At 46.6% G+C, this 17,686-nt stretch overlaps 1 protein-coding gene across 1 annotated transcript in view; it reads left to right on the top strand.

The window, feature by feature from the left end:
- Positions 1-17,686, top strand: part of kif26ba (kinesin family member 26Ba) — a 316,541-nt gene that overhangs the window by 968 nt on the left and 297,887 nt on the right. The window lies entirely within an intron of this gene.

The following is a 17,686-nucleotide window of genomic DNA, read 5'->3' as shown; positions in this document are numbered from 1 at the left end:
CCCCCAACACCACCATCCCCACCCCCCACCACCGCCCCCGCCCCCCCCCGCCCCTCCGCCCCATAAAGCCCCCTGTGAGCCTCCAGATGGAAGCCAGCCAGAAACATTTAACACAGGGCTTTAGGCAGCAATATAGCATTCGGTCCGATTGTAATCGATGCCATTCTCCCCCCACCAGCACTACGCCAGAAGAGTCTGTAGCTCCGAGAAAGATATCCATGAGAATTAAATCATTAACAATGTCACTCCACCACCCCCCCCCCCCCCACACACACACACACATAGACACACACACACATACACATATACAGACTCTTTAAAAAATGGAACAATATTTATGTGTTGGAATGTTAATGCTTTTGTACGTTCGAGAAGGTCAAAGAGCTACAGAAGGGGCAATGTGATTTCAATTCCTCCCACTGTACAGTCGGGACAAGCGCTGCTGTGCTGACGGCTGGAGATTTTAGTAATTTTTTTTATATATATATATAAAAGTATTTAATGTATGGAATAAAAAAAAGAGCGGCTCCGCAGCAAGGGCTGTTCCTCAGTGATGGGAAGCATTGGGTGTGAAGGTACAAGTGTGTGTGTGTGTGTGTGTGCATTTTAAAATCAGTAGCATTGCAGCGCAGAGGTAGAAAGTGTGTGCATTGGTAGAGTGTGTGTGTGTGTGTGTTTTACATACAATGGGTCTCTGCTAGTAAATGGGCTGTGGCTTTGCTCTGAAAGACCGAGGATTCCTCGGGCTCTGGCTAAGATTTGGCTTTATGTCACTGAGGAGAATTATAGGCAGCGCCACAGACCAAGTGAGCTGTCCTCCCTCCCCTCCCTCTGTCCCTCTCTCTGTCTCTCTCTGTGTGTCTCTCTCTGTCTCTCTCTCTCTGTCTCTGACTCTCACTCTCTCAGTACCTCTCTGTCTCACTCGCTCTGTCTCTCTGTTTGTCTCTCTGTCTCTGACTCTCTCTTACTCTTCCTCTCCCTCTCCCTGTCTCTCTGTGTTTCACTCTGTCTCTCTTCTGTCTCACTCTCTCTCTCTTCTGTCTCACTCTCTTTCTGTCTCTCTCTCTCTGTGTCTATCTCTGTCTCTCTGTGTCTCACCCTGTCTCTCTCTCTGTCTCACTCTGTCTCTGACTCTCTTACTCTGTATCTCCCTCTCTCTCTGTCTCACTCTCTCTCTCTGTGTCACTCTCTCTTTCTCTCTCACTCTGTCTCTCTCTGTGTCACTCTCTGTGTGTGTGTGTGTCACTCTCTCTTTCTCTCTCTGTCTCTCTCTGTGTCTCTCTCTCTCTCTGTGTGTGTCACTCTCTCTGCCTTTCTCTCTGTCTCACTCTGTCTGTCTCTCTCCCCCCCCCCCCCCCCCCCCCGCCACCAAAGCTGTGTTGGATTCTATGAGGAGCGAGCCGCTGGCTGGGTGACCAGGCGCCGTCTCTTGGTTTCATTCATTCATTCCGAGTGCCGCAGTACCTGATGCTCGCTCGCTGCAGATGTTCACCCCCCCCCTCCCCCCTCCCCCGACCGCCCCAATCCCAGCGGTTTGTGTTGGTTAAATCAGAAAAGGGAGGGGGCGGGGGCGAAATCTAACACATTTCCCCATGAGCGTTGTCTAGACCCCCCACCCCCCCCCCCCCCCCGCCTCCCATTCCACATTCTCTCAGGTGGATGGGGGCGAATATTTAACAGCAATACATATTTAATCCCCCTTCCTTCATACAGAGGTGAGAATATTTATGGACTGAAGGCAACAGCAATGAATTTGGACCAAGCTACAGTGATCCCAGATAAGATATCGCTATATTTTATACCATATCGGCATTTAAAAGGGCTGCATTCATTATAAACTGTAAATCTGTGTTAAATTAAAACGATTTATAATCGTTTCCTTTGTAGTGAATGTATTTATTACCCAGCGTTTTGTGCTGAATGGGAGGGTGAGGCAGGTCAAACCAGCTTGCCCATAGCTTTGCTGGAGCGATATCCCTATTCCCATATCATTGAAATCAGACATCGCGGAATGAGGCCATTCGGCCCCTTCGTGCCGGTGTTGGCTCTGTGGTCCAGCTAGTCCCACTCCCCCGCATCCCTGCAGTTTTTTTTTTCCCGTTTTCAAATATTTATTCGATTCCGTGTGGCAAGTTATAGTGAACCTGTCCCCACCGCCGTTTTCCGTTTCAAACCTTCACAACTACCTGCTTAAAAATATCTCACACCGCTGCCACCCCCCCTCCCCCCCCCACCCCCCCACCCAGCACCCCGCACCCCACCACCCAATCCCCGGGGCGGGGGGGGAGGGGGGGGGGGAGACTGACTGGTTGTTCTGATTGCAAAGTGACTGGGAGCAGGGGCCGAGCCTGGTGAATTGGCCCCCTGGACTGTTATTGGGAATGGGGATGGGGATGGGGGTGGGGGTGGGGATGAATCGACCTGGGGCAGGCACAGGGTAAAGGGGGGGGGGGGGTGGGGGGGTGGGGGGTGGGGCGGTGGTGGAGGTAGTCCCGGCCAGTGGTCAGCAGACAGAAAGAAGCCAGGGGACTTTTGAGTGGGACCATATTTCAAGGCGGACAGGGAGCAGGGCACATCAGATCTGGAACGGGCAAGTCAGACACCGCCGACGGAGGCCGCTCGGCCCTTCGTGCCCGTGTAGGCTCTTTGAATGAGTGATCCAATTAGCCCCACTCCCCCGCATCCCGACGATTTTGTTGTCGTTTCCAATTAGTTATCCAATTCCGTGTGTTGCAAAGTGACATTGAACTTGCCTCCCCCGCGCCGTTTCGAACCTGCTTGAAAATGCCTCTTAACTGGATCACTCACTCAAAAGAGCCAACACGCCCACGAAGGGCCGAGCGGCCTCCGTCGGCGATGTCTGACTGGCCTGTTCCAGATCTGATGTGCCCTGCTCCCTGGCTGGTGCTCGTGAGGGCGGGGAGAGCACTGCACATAACACCGGAACAGGTATTGATTCAGAAGCTCCCACTGCAGTCCCGGGACAGGCTGAGCAGGAGAATGTGTTTAACCACTCTCTCCCCCCCACCCCTCAAAACCACCACCACCCTCCCCACCCCCCCCCCCCCCCACCCCTCCCTCTGTTCCCCGCACAGACCATCTGAACTGGATCAGAATCATAAGAGAAGCTTCAGTGAGAGGGCACCCAGCTGACGTCTCAAATACCCGAGGCTCTTTTATTGCTGACGGTGGCTGGGGTGAATCTCGGTTCTGAGTGAGGGAGAGCTGAGCTGAAATGACTTGGGGGTGGGGGGGTGAAGGAGCGAGGGGTGGGGGTCCGTTTAATTTATGAAGTGGGCCTGTTATGTTTTTGTGAATGACTTGAAAGAGAAGAAAAAGAGGGGGTGGGGGTGTGGTCGATAATTGATTTATAACTCAGTGGTGATAGTCTGTGTGTCTGTGTGTGTGAGAGAGAGAGAGAAAGAGAATCCGGGCTCCAGGTCACAGCAATGTCTCTCTAATGAATGTCAGCTCCGATGGAACCCATCCCCGTTTAAACAGAGAGTTCAAACTGACCCAGCTTCGCTTCTCCAATCCTGACCTCGAGGCGGCGGGCGATAGCTTTTTGAATCCCTTCCCCTTTAAAGAGACTTTGGGATCCGGGCCATTTTAACTCGCACATAATGAAGTCCCCTTTCAGGGGCTCTTATTTCCTTCTCCTGTCGTCGCCGCCGCGGACAGCGGGAATGAAACAAGCGACTTTTCTGTGTGTGTGTGGGGGGGGGGGCGGGGTGGGGTGCGCAGTTTCCTTGTCCAGCTGCACAAACTCACATCACAAGCATTAAAGCAGCCGGGCCAGGGAGATTGTGGGCTGGTAGCATCAGAGTTAGATTTTATAGCCGGTTAAATCTGGAGTTCTATGGAATGTGAGTGTGTCAAGAGTGTTGCGCTGTAAATATACCTGTGTATGTTAGTGAGTGTGTATCGGTGCTTCTGTGTCTGTGCGTGCAGGTGTTTCTGCGTGTCTGTCTGTGTTTGTGTGTGTTTCTATATGCCAGTGTATGCTTATAAGTGTGTCAGTGTAGATGCATTTCTGCATGTCTGTATGTGTGTGTGTGCACATCTGTATTTTTGTGTTTCTGTATGCCTATAATGGTGTCTCTGTACATATGTTCTCTATGCCTGTATACACTGCGTCTGTATGCATGTGTTTCTGAATGTCTGTGTGTGTTTGTATATGTGCATGTTTCTGTATGCCTGTGTATGTTTAAGTGTGTGTGTCCTGTGTGTGTTTTCGAATGTGATTGTGTGTGTGTGTATGTCTGTGTGTGTGTGTGTGTTTGTGTCTGTTTGTACATGTATTTCTCAATATGTGCGTTTGTAAGTGTGTGCCTGTGTGTTATTTGTATGTGGCCTTTGTAAGTGTGTGTATGTGTATTTGTTTCTGCGTGTTTATTTTTAATTTATTCATTCACAAGATGCGGGTGTTGCTGCAAGGCCAGCATTTATTGCCTGTCCCTAAATCTGGATTTCCCCTTTCACTGGTTTATATGCTGTTCTGTATATCGTTTCTGCGGTGTGCATGGATTATTCCTAGCAGCCTGTGAATATGCATTTCTCTCAGTCCCGGTGCAGCATTCCCTTATCTGGGTCTCTTCCCGATGCTGTAACCACATTTAGTAACACATTAATATTGGAAAGACTGTCTTACTTTGCTGCATCACCTCCTTAATCACCTGTGTGTCATGGACAGTGCTAAAATGCAAGGGGATTCTTTGTCCTTGGAAGTGAATGCAATGCTTTCAAACGTTTATTGTACTGTCATGAGAGGGGACTGCATTAAGTGGAATATTGGACCTGATTTATTGAGAAGCGATTAATGTGGTTCTGATTTTTGGGTTCCCTCACAGTGTGCAGGATTTAAAATAAATTGGTTCTGCTGACATATTCGAGCAGTTTCTCTCACAGTTTCCATTTGAACAATTTCAGGTTGTGTTCTGGACCCACTGTTACTGTGTTAATTTTTTTGACTATTTTTTGAACTGGAATTGCTGAGGCAGTTAGTTGCTTTCTGATTCACATCTGTTATAACCCTGCAATTGGCCTCATAAAATTTGCGCTTGCAGAATCCACCCCGCAAGACGGGGCCATTTGCTTCGTTAAGAACATAGTGCTGAAACCCCAGTACCCTGGGTTACAGTGCGAGCTTCCCCAACCCAATCAAGTCCCAGCCCTGTCGCTCAAACCTACCCAGGATTGAGGTCCTTCTCTCAAGGCTGGTGTAGTGGGTGATAATGGAGTCTTGGTTCATGTGGCATGTGGGCATCTCTGCTGCCAGTTGCTGCAAGAGTGCCCAATGCCAGCTGCTCACTGTGGTATCAGTGGAGGTGCCAGAAGTACAATGGAACTCCTGACAGCCTGTGGCAATCTCTCAGATGGACAGTGATGGATAGCTGGGTGGATAAGGGATCAGGAGCAGGATCTCTGCCCTTTGGTTTATGCCTGAGACCCTCAACACCACCCCCCCCACCCCCCCTCCACCCCTCACCATTGCTCCAGCTGAGATGAGCTAACTCAGCATGGACCAGACATTGGACTTGGGACCTGGTTTTATATGTCACAGCATCGCACCAGCTGGTGCCTTTAAGCACAGGCTTAGGGGAGGGGCACACATTCTTATAGTGAGACTCCTCAGTGAAGTGAGAGACCCTAAGGTTGCTGGAGTGCTGGATGAATATTGCTTACTTGGAGATGCACTGCTCCTAAGTAGAGCACTCCCCTTTTGACTGTACATGACCCCCCCCCCCCCACCATTTACAGGTCCTTATTGGCTCTGTCGGAGGGTCAATATTAGGTCACTCCATCGTCTCCCCGCCTCTCACATCCGTTTCATGAAGAACGTGGGCCTTAGACTCCATTGGAGTTGGTGTGTTTACTGCGTGTCGGCAGCAGCAGTATTTTGCCCTGCCTGTGTCAGTTGTTGGTCTGGGTGGCGTTCTTGCCTCTAAGCCAGACAGTTGAGGCCCCAGGTCCCACTCCAGAGACTTGGGCACAAAATGTGGGCTGACACTCCAGTGCAGTCCTGAGGGAATGCTGCAGTGTTGGAGGTGGCATCTTTCAAATGAGACATTAATCTGATGCCCTGTCTGCCTTCTCGGGTGGATGTAGAAGTTTCTTTGCGCTATTTCGAAGAAGAGGACGGGATTTCTGGTCAACATTTATTCCTCAACTAACATAAAGAAAGAACCCAGAGATCACACTGCTGTTTGTGGGAGCTTGCTGTGCACCAATTGGCTGCTATATTTCCTAGATTACAACAGTGGTTAAATTTCAGAACAGTATTTAATTGGCTGTAAAGTGCTTTGGGAAGTCTTGTGGCACAGTAGATAGTGTCACTACCTTTCAGCCTGAAGCCTGGGTTCAAATCCTACCATAGGACTTGGTGGCTGTAGAAGATGCATTCATAGTGCAGCCAATCAGGTTGAGAAATCCTTCCAATAATGCCTGTAGTGGGTGGTAAAGAGTGGGAGAAGCTCCTGTTCAGTCAGGCTTGATTTGGACTAGTGCCACTCAAGCTGTGGCTTCTGGCTTCAGGCTAGTGACTTGTTCAGGAGGAACAACTGATGGAAAAGAGACATAAGCAAGCACTTCATCTGCCTCAAGTGTCTTTTGATGCAGGAAGTCTTCTGAATCTAAAGTGCCTTGGGATGCTGTGTAAGGTGCTATATAAATGCAGATCCTTTCTTTTGAAAAGCATCTTTTTTTATTTGAGAGCTGGGTTGAAGGCTGGAGAACAGTCAGAGGCAGCAACAATGGAAGATCACAGTTTATTTCAAAAAAGTAGTAATGCAGTGGACTAATTTTTAATGACTGCCAAATGCCTCAGTAAGTTAACATGAAGCCGACTAGAGAGCCGACCAGATGTCCTGCAAGGTTAAACAGATTTTCCAATGGTTGGGTGGGAGTGAGGGAGGGGTGAGGGGGTTGGGATAATGCACAAACATAAATATTTGGTTCAGCAAGCAGATGGCAGCGGCTTGCTAGAGGCTTGATACTCTTGTTATTTTGCCAGTGGTGTTGCTGGTCAGTTCTCATCTCAGATTTCAGGCATTAAGCTGGAACCCACAGCTTTTATGGCAGGTCAAAGCAGCTCATAAACTGAGACACGCAATTAAAATAGCATTCACCAGTAATGACCCTCTCGCTGGCTGGGGGATGGTCACAGTTTGTGTGATGTAAGTGATATATTTAAAAGGGTTTTGTTTCGTCTCAATGTATAAAACACTACACTGCATCGATCTATTTTTGCCTCCAGCTTCATTTTTTATCCCTCCCTAACCCCCGCCATTGTCCCTCCCACCTAAAGTCCAGTTGAATCCACGTAAATTCCCGAATTAAATGCACCATCTGCTAATTAGATTATGTAGAACTCCAGTGTTCAAAGCCACTTGTATCACAGAGAGTTCCAGATATAACACTCCAATATGCCAGTCTCCCAGTGGCTCACCCCAGTGCATTTCCAGGCTGGAACTGAGCTACACTGATCGTTAAGATACTAGGCTTGAGTCCTATGATGGCTCATCTCAGCTATCGCATTTGAGGGGATGTTGTAACTAACCTCAGTACCATTGGGCTAGGGAGAGAATGAAAGCAGCCAGGGTTCCCTGTCCTGAATCATTATCTAGTAAACCCTATTGGGAATTGTGCAACCGTGTTGACCGGGAATCTCTCCCACGCTTACTATCTGACATTGGTGTGTGTTGGAAGTATTTGCAGGTTGATACTCAATCTGTTTGGCCACATTATGAGCGCATCTCCCTTGGCCATCAAGTCCTGGGTGGGACTTGAAGCCAGCACTTCTGGCTTAGTGGCAGGGACGCTACCCACTGCACCATAAGACCACCACTTATCCTGTTACCATCCCTGTTTTTTCCTTTTACCATCATCCCTGCTGCCATTTAATCTCTAAGATAAACGAAAATACCGCGGTTGCTGGAAATCTGAAATGAAATCAGAAAATGCTGGAAAAACTCAGCAGGTCTGTCAGCATCCATGGAGAGAGAAACAGAGTTAACGTTTCGAGTCTGTATGACTCTTCAGAGCAAAGAAGAGTCACTGAAGAAAAGTCATACGGACTCAAAACGTTAACTCTGTTTCACTCTCCACGGTTGCTGCCAGACCTGCTGAGTCTTTCCAGCATTTTCTGTGCTTATGTCATTTAATCTCTCCTGCCTTCCACCCTATCCCAGACCTTCCCTTTTGTTCGTTTCAACCCTCCACCTTTCCCTGCCTCTGTACTTGCTTAAAACCTGTTAAACCTTTAACCCTAATCAAAAGTCATTGACCTGAAATGTTGATTCTGTTCCTTTTTCCACAGATGCTACCCAGCCTGCTGAGTATTTCCAGCATTTTCTGTTTTTATTTCAGATTTCCCGTATCTGGAAAAGTAGTATTCTGCTTTTGTGTAGGTGTAGGTGTTGGTTCCAATGCCCCCTAATAAATGAATAGTCTGGTTAAGAATAGACACCAGGGTGAGATATGGGAAGTCTGTTGGTATCTGACCCTGGTGATGCATCAGTTCCTTCATAGAGCAGTGGAGAAAATGTTAATACTTGGATTTATAGAATGCTTTTTACTTTGTGAAGTGTGGTCACTGTTGCTACAGAACAGCATAAGAAACAAGAGCAGGAGTAGGCCATTCAGCCCCTTGAGCCTGCTCCACCATTCACTAAGATCGTAGCTGATCTGATTGTTGCCTTAACTTCATTTTCCTGCCTGCCCCCCCGATAACCCTTGACTCCCTTGTCAATCAAAAATTTGTCCAACTCATCCTTAAAATGACCCAGCCTCCACTGCTCGCTGGAGAAGACAATTCCAAAAATTAACAACCCTCCTCATCGCCATCTTCAATGGGACATCGAAAACCCGTTGAAGACCCCTTATTTTGAAACTGTGCCCGATAGTTCTAGATTCCCCTACGAGGGGAAACATCTTCTCAGCAACAACCCAGTCAAGCTCCTCAGACTCTTATATGTTTCATTAAGGCCACCTCTCATTCTACTAAACTCCAATGAGTATAGGCCCAACCTATTCAACCTTTCTTTAAAAGACAACCATGCTATGCTAGAAAACCCTACATTTTCCATACCAGCAACATGCTACAAATGGCATCAAGATGAATGACAAGGACGCTTGCTTTACTTTGGTGGTTTTGGTCGGGGAAGTGATATTGGTCCAAGCGTACGGGTGAGCTCTGTACTCTTCTTCATATAGTGCTTCTCTTGTTCTATGAGATACTCCTTCAGATCTCCCTCTTCACCCGTCCTAATCTCTTCTGCAGTGGTTCAGGTCCAGATTTGGTCTGATAATACTTCTGAGATATTTGTATGACACTAAAGGTGCAAGTTTTTGTCGCATGGGATATTTACGATACACCTGAACCAATGCAGAAAGTAAGTAAGACTTTGGTTGAATGCATCATTTAAAGGGCATCAAGTTTGCAGGAAGCTATCTCTGTGATCTTCACCAGCCCTACAACACTCTGCATTCCTCCAATTCCAGCCTCTTGCGCATTGCCCACTACTCCCCCCAACCCCTACCATTTGCGGCCCAGCCTTTAGCCATTCAGACCCCAAGCTCTAGAATTCTCCCCCCACCGAACTTTTTCACCTCTCCAGCTCTATCATCGCTCCTCCTTTAAGGTGCCGCTTAAAACTCACCTCTATGATCAAGATTTTGATTTTTTTATTCTTTCATGGGATATGATCCTTGCTGATAAGGCCAGCATTTGTTGCCCATCCCTAATTGCACTTGAGTAGGTGGTGGTGAGCCACCTTTCTGAACCACTGCACTCCATGTGGGTCGGTACGCCCATGGTGATCTAATGTCTCCTTATGTGTATCTCTTTATGTGGCATGGTGTCAAATTTTGTACATTGCTCCTGTGAAGTACCATGGGATGTTTTGCTACATTAAAGGCACCATATAGATGCAGGTTTTTGTTTGATGTTGCTTGAAGTAACGCAGTGTAACCCTAATGACTTCTTTACAAACCACTATTGATAGATTTGTATTACAAATTGTGCTGGTGCTTTTGAAAAGACAATTCATTAAGTGCCTAGATAACGTTTGGAACATCATTACTCATTAAATTGTCATTTGCGATACAGGCCTACGTTTACTGAGTTTACCATCTCTGATTGTGTTCAGTTCCTATTGGAAAGGCCCAAGTATCCTGCTATTTCCCACTACTTCTTGCTTTTAATTTTGGACCGTCAGCATAGTAGCCATTTTCTTGGCAACATTAAAGGAGCTATATAAATGGAGGTTGTTGTTGTATTTCTGGATTGCCATCCTGGATTTTACTTCCCACTCCTGCCTTGAACCTCGAACCCACAACCTTTTGACCCAAAGGCAATAGTAAATCCAGCTGAGGAACGTTGATGCAAATTGGAGGTTTAAAAGAAACACTAATGTATTAATGTTAATCTGAGGCTGAAATTCATAATCTATGATTAGAATTTCTTTTCATTCTATCATGGGATGTGGGCATCGTTGGATAGGCCTGTACTTTTATTGCCCATCCCTAATTGCCCTTGAGAAGGTGGTGGTGAGCCGCCTTCTTGAACCGCTGCAGTCCCCGTGGTGTAGGTGCACCCAGAGTGCAGTTTGGGAGGGAGTTCCAGCATTTTGACCCAGTGACAGTGAAGGAACGGTGATATATTTCCAAGTCAGGATGGTAAGTGGTTTGGAGGGGAGCTTGCAGGTGTTGCCCTTGTCCTTCCAGGTGGTAGTGGTCATGGGTTTGGAAGATGCTGTCGAAGGAACCTTAGTGAGTTGCTGCAGTGCATCTTGTAGATGGTGCACTCTGTGGCCACTGTGCATCTGTGGTGGAGGGAGTGAATGTTTAATGTGATGGATGGGGTTCCAATCAAGTGGCCTGCTTTGTCCTGGATGGTATTGAGCTTCTTGAGTGTTGTTGGAGCTGCCTTCATCTAGGCAATAGAATATTGGATGCAATCTTTATTTGTAGTATAATTTATTTAAAATTCAGTTATGTTTCGGGTGATTGCACGTACCAAAATCTTACGCATTGGCCTTGTACATTAGCCTGGCTGCAGTTTAATGGAAGTTTTCCAGAAATCATGTTCCTTGGCAAAATGGCTCTACAGGGATAAAAGTAAAATACTGCGGAAGCTGAAAATCAGAAATTAAAAACAGAGGATGCTGGCAAATCTCAGCTGGTCTGGCAGCGTCTGTGGAGAGAGAAACAGTTAACGATTCTAATCAAGTATGACTTCTCCAGAATGAGGGAAGGTAGAAATGTGATGGGTTTTTGAAAGGTGCGAGGCTGGGGAAGAACAAAAGGGAAGGTCTGGGATAGGGTATTGGGTGGGAGAGATTAACTGACAAAGCTGTCATGGAACAAAAGGCAGAGGGAGTGGTAATTTTTGTAGTAGAGAAACAAAGCATTCGTCCAGAGTGAGTGTGAATGCAGAATAATGAATAGCTCTGTCTGAAAGCAAAAATCTTGAAAAACAACATTCAAGCTCCGCACTCAGCAAAAAAATAAAATCGAAACAGGGGACAGAGTTCATGGCCTTAAATTGTGGAACTCAGTGTTGATTCCAGAAGGCTGTAAAGTGCCTAATCAGGAGGTGAGTTGCTGCTCCTCGAACTTGTGTTGAGCTTCACTGGAACACTGCATCAGGCCGGAGATAAAAATGTGAGCATGAGAGCAAGGTGGTGAATTAAAATGGCAAACAACAGGAAGCTCTGCAGAAATTTCAGTCTATAATCTAGACTGCTGCATCTTTCGTTTGAGGTGTTAAACCAAAGCCCTGTCTGCCCTGTGGTTGTAAAAGTTCCTATAGCACTATTTTTGAAGAAGAGCAGATGTCCTGGACAATATTTATCCCTCGATCAACATCACGCAAAAGAAAACATTATCTGACAATTATCACATTGCTGTTTGGGGGAGCTTGCTGTGCATTACAACAGTGGCTACACTTCATAAAAACTGTAACATCGTAAGGCTGTGAATCCTTCGGCCTATCAGAATTGATTTTATAAGGCACGCTTAGAAACCGGTGGTGCTGCTGGTTGATTTCTGAGAATGGCAGAGTTTGGGTTAAATCCCAAGTAAATTCCACGACAACCACCATCTAGAAGGGCAAGGGCAGCAGACATATGGGAATGCCACCATCTAGAAGTTCCCTTCCAAGTCTCATGCCATCCTGACTTGGAAATATATCGCCGTTCCTCCACTGTCGCTGGGTCAAAATCCTGGAACTCCCTCCTTAACAACACTGTGGGTGTGCTTACACCACATGGACTGCAGCAGTTCAAGAAGGCAGCACACCACCACCTTCTCAAGGGGCAATTAGGGATGGGCAATAAATGCTGGGCCCAGCCAGTGAGGCCCACATCCCATGAATGAACAAAAAAAAGTTCCCAATCTTAGCAGGGGCATGGCAGTGAGACACAAGGGGGAGAGGGAAGTGAAAAACATAGGAGGAAAGTAAACTAAGGTACTTATTATCTTGTTAACAACAACAATTTACATTTATATAGCACCTTTTATGTAATGAAACATCCCAAGGCGCTTCACAGGAGTGTTATGAAACAAAGCGTGACCCCAACCCCGAGATATTTGGTGAGATGCCCAAAAACTTGGTCAAAAATGTCGGTTTTAAGGAGTGTCTGAAAGCGGGAATGTGAGGTAGAAGACAGAGATGTGTAGGGAGGGAATTACAGAACTTGGGGCCTAGGCAGCTGAAGGCACGGCCACCAATGGTGGAGCAAGTATAATTGGGAATGCACAAGGTGCCAGAATTAGAGGAGACCTTGGAGGGTTGTGGGTTTGGAGCAGATTACAGGGATAGGGAGGGGATGGAGGGATTTGAAAACAAGGATGAAAATTTTAACTGGGATCAGTCCTCTGAGATGAAACTAAGGAAAAGAAGCAATGGAACCACAAATTGTAGAAGGATTTGTGTCAAAATGGACTAATGAAACATTTGCTTGTCTGTAGGCTGCCCATTTCTTAAAGAGAATGTTTGTGGTTATATGCCAGAGATCTCTTACTTGAATGGGAGAATAACTATTGAGCTTCACTGGAACACTGCAGCAAGCCGTATTTTCCATTTCTCGATGCAACGGACTGATACAGTGTCCCCTTCCATCCACTTGCTCCTCTGAGGATTGGGTAAACAAGTGGATAAACTTACTCAACTGAATGAGACAAATTCCAATGACCAACAAACTTGGGACTAGATCCAACCACGTTCTGCTTGAGAAGTAAATGTACTTATCAGATCACTGGATTAATACAATTGTGTCATTGACCTTCAGACATTTAAGCCCAAAGCTCTGGTATTTTCTCCCAAAACCTCTCTGCCTCTACCTCCCTCTCCGTCAAGACACTCCTTAAGACCTACCCCTTTGACTAATCTGCCCTAATATCTTCTTATGCAGCTTGGTCTTATACCTTGCTTTATGAAGCACCTTGGGACATTTTATTATGCTGAAGATGCCATATGAATTCAAGTTGTTGGTGTGCAGAGATTTTCTGTTGTATAGAATTCAGCTACTACTATAATCCTGCCCATACAGGAGTACAGCATCAAACCTGTATAAGGAGCTCCCTTAGGAAATCCAGTTTTGATTGGACTTAAAAATATTTGAAAGGAAATGGCCTTCTGAAAGTTATTCTGTGATATTTTTTCACACAGTTTGGCAACAAGCAGGAGCTTATATTGCAGGCCCATATAATCCACTCCTTGTGTCTCAGGGCATTTGCACATTAACTGGAACTCTCCTGGTAATACTGGAGTGAGAACGTAGTGGCAGTGTTACAGGACTAGTAATCCAGAAGCCAAGTTTTGAGGGCATGAGTTCAAATCCCATAATGGCAGCTGGAGAAATTTCAACTCAGTTAATAAATCTGGGATAAGATGCTTATCTTACTAATAATGATCATGAATTTACCAGGTTGTTGTAAAAGCCCATCTGGTTCACTAGCTCTTCAGGGCAGGCAATCTGCCATCATTGTACCTAGTCTAGACAGGTAAGGATGGCCGATTTCTGGGATAGACAGATTTTTGGTCTCTCAGGGAATCAAGGGATATGGGGGGAGGGGGCACGCAGGTGGGGGAAGTGGAGTTGACGCCCAAGCTCAACCATGATTGTATTGAATGGCAGAGCAGGCTCGATGGGTCTCCTGCTCCTATTTCTTGTGTTCTTGTGGTCTGGCCTACATGTGACTGTGAACTGCCTAGCAAGCCGCTCAGCTGTGGGCGGCTCACCACCGCTTGTTCAGGGGCAATTAGGGATGGGCAATAAACACTTGTCTAGCCAGCGACGCCCACATCCTAAGAACAAATTTTAAAAATGCTCAACAGTTGGCACACTCAACGTACCTGGAATTGCGGAGAGGCTCAGACAGCATATGTGAAGCAGATCACTATCTTCAATGTCAATCTTTCATCAGGAGTGAAGATGAAAAGATAAACATTTCTGAAGGATGCGATCACTGAGATGGAGTTATTGAGCTGAATGATCCGCAAGCTGATTTATGGGAAATGGTTAGCGGTTCCACTGTTTTTTTCCCAGGGATCTGTGTGACACTGGAACAGCCACATTTACCACCCAGCCTAGGCAGTACACTGGTGGAGGCAATGGTGGTACTGCAGTGAGGCAGCTCCCTGCATTTAACCTGAAGCATTGAATTATCCTGAACCCTGGCGTGAGCCAAAGTTACCGTTGTTCTTGTAGCTGTAAGTTGGTACAGAAGGAGAGCTCTGTGTAAGCAAATCACACGTGAAAGAAAAAATTGCGTTTATATAGTGCCTTTCACAACCTCAGTATGTCCCAAGGGTCTTCACAGCCAATAAAGTACCTGTTTGAAGTGTGGTAGATGTTGTAATGTAGGAATCACTGCAGCCAATTTGCGCACAGCAAGCTCCCACAAGCAGCAATGTGATAAAGGAGCAGATACTCTTTTTTATGTTTTGTCATGTTGTCTGAGGGAAGGCGTTGGCCAGGACGCCTGGGAGAATTCCCCTGCTCGCCTTTGAAGAAGTACCATGGAATCTTATTTCTAAAGTCCACCTGAGAGGGCAGATGGGCCTCAGTTTAAAGGGCCATCCAAAAGACAGCTCTGCTGACAGTGCAGCACCCTCTCAGTGTTGCCCTGACATGTTAAGCTGGATTTTGGGTTCCAGCTTCTGGAAAGGAACTCAAACCCGGTGGGGGGGTGGGGGGTGGTGAGTGTTATCCACTGAGCTGTAGCTGTGCTAAAAAGGAAAAGTAGTGTGATCCCTACTGCAAATGGGTAAATGTTGAAAATCCTGATTGTGTAAAATAAACCAATGAAGATTCTAGTAGAGGACGTTTAATGTCAGCTTGTTCTGATTGCAGTCTGCACTGCAAGGCTTCATTAGCCATGCAGGGACATTGCGTGTGGCATGTGGGAAGTAGGACGATATCTGCATGAGAGAGAGAGAGAGAGAGAGAGAGAGTGTGTGCTGTCAGCTGTAGACGATGTGTCATCTGTGCAATGGACGAATATTTAGATATCTTTCCATTCATGCCACTGGCAAGGAAAAGGAAATCTGTTTGTTTAACAAGGGCAATTAAGCAGCCAAGGGCTAGAGGGACAATCATGGGTAGGGGATGTTTTGCTGTCTTCAACTCTGAGGTAAATGGGGAGGGGTGGGGGGGTGGGTTTGTTCTTTATCCCCTTCTCCCCACTTCAGCACAGAATGAGACGAAGGGCAGGAGCTGATTAATTGCTCACTGCACGCTTCAATGACAAGCTGTCAGACTCAGGTGGCCATTTCTAAGCAGTCTTCTTTCTACACAGAGTTGGCAAGCTGAGCTTGGCTCTCCTTGTCCCTGCTTTCGATAGCTTCATTACACAGGTCTCGATGACACTTCAAGATAAGATGCGGGATTTTGATTAGGATTTATTTGTTTTCTAACAGCAGATAACTGTTCTGTTGAGCACCAGAGAGAGGGAGTAAAAAGACCTTGCTGGAAATAAATGTGGCAAATGTGCAATTTTCAACCACTACCCCCCTCCACCACCCCCCCCCCCCAACCCTGTTCAAAGTACAATGCACACACTCAATAAAGAGTGGGGATGATGGGATCGGGGATTCTGTTGGTTATCTGCATAGACCATCATCTGAGGCACCAGTGCACTGTACACTGACGATTTTCACCTGGTCAATGGCTTAAAAGTAACATATTTACTTATTTGGCTGATGCGTTTTTAACTTTCATTGTGAAGGCCTTTGGTAATAATTAAAATGGTCTCTTGGGTGGACCCTAGTTTCCGCTTGTCCAATGTCAGCAAACACTTTTCCCCTGATGACAACTATTTTTTGGGATGCTGCTCAAGGGGCAGATATTGGCCAGGACACCAGAGAGAACCGCACCCCCTTGCTCTTCTTCAAAACGTTCACCTAAGAGGGGAAGACAGGACCTCAGATTGAACACCTCATCTGAAAGATGGCACCACTGACTGTGTGGCACTCCCTCAGTACTGCACTGGTGTGTCTGCCTGGATGACATGCTCTCAGGCCTCTGGACTGGGACTTGAAACCACAGCCTCCTGGCATCTGAATGGCTGGAGGAGTATAGCCCGGTATGCCACTTCATGCCCATCCCAGATTAGTTACCATTAGATTGGTGGCCTTCTGACCAATGCCCTCCATTCTTTAAATTATACCATCAGAAAAGCAAGCTGAATGTAAGCTTTGTGCTGGATCTATAATTGGAGCTCCCTGAAGTATTGAATGCTCTGGGGATCCTACCCTGGAGACTGTAGTTTTACACAGAATGCCACCAACCTAAAGGCACTCGGACTTTAACCAGGGTTGGGCCTGAGGTGGCATCTCTGAATGTACTCATTAGATGCCTGGAGATTACGGTTCAAGTCCCAGTCCAGAGATTTAGGGGCATGCAATCCAGACTGACACTCTGAGTGCAGTACTGAGGGAGTGCTGCACTGTTGGAGGTGCCATCTTTCAGATAGGGTGTTTAATCAGAGGTACTTTGTGCCCCTCCCAGATGAACATAAGAGATCCCATTGACATTATTTTGAAGAAGAGCAGGATTGGAGGGGTTGTTACCCCTGGTGTCCAATATTTACCCCTCAATCAACATCACAAAAAGACTATTTGATCGTTGTTGTTTGTGGGAGTTTGCTGTGTGCAAATTGGATGCCAGATATTGCAGGAGGGGAAACGGCTAGTAGGGCAAATTGGGTTTTGTAAGCGTGGAAATTGATCACTCTTGTACAGTAGGTTGTGCTCCTCTGGCGTTTAGGCTGAGGCATGTCTGTTAGATCAGAATAGAAGAAACTTGTATATTTAGTGACTAGACGTGAGCCGGGAATGTTTAGCCCTGACACTGGGTGCCCGGAATAGAAAAGCTTGCTGCATTTTTTACCAGTGACATCAATCATTTTGCTCAGCAGCCAAAGTTCACCCAAACGAAAATGATTTCTAAAATGTTGGAGAGCACTAGATGGAGTGGGCAGCGGTTTCAGTCAGCTTAAAATCACACTTCACTTAGTGAGGCAGACATCGAGTGCAGATGTCCAGACAGCCCTGGCTGCTATCCTAGATCGACATCATTCATCTTTCTGGATGGTTGAGGTCACTTTGACCTTTGACCTGGATGTGAGCGATTTAGTGAGAACGAAGCACAGTGAGACTTTGGGACGAGAAGGCTTTTGC

This window comes from Carcharodon carcharias, chromosome 2 (assembly GCF_017639515.1).
Source record: "Carcharodon carcharias isolate sCarCar2 chromosome 2, sCarCar2.pri, whole genome shotgun sequence".
Lineage (NCBI taxonomy): Eukaryota > Metazoa > Chordata > Chondrichthyes > Lamniformes > Lamnidae > Carcharodon > Carcharodon carcharias.
The sequence above is the reverse complement of the archived record's forward strand: the minus strand, read 5'-3'. Positions and strand labels throughout refer to the sequence as shown.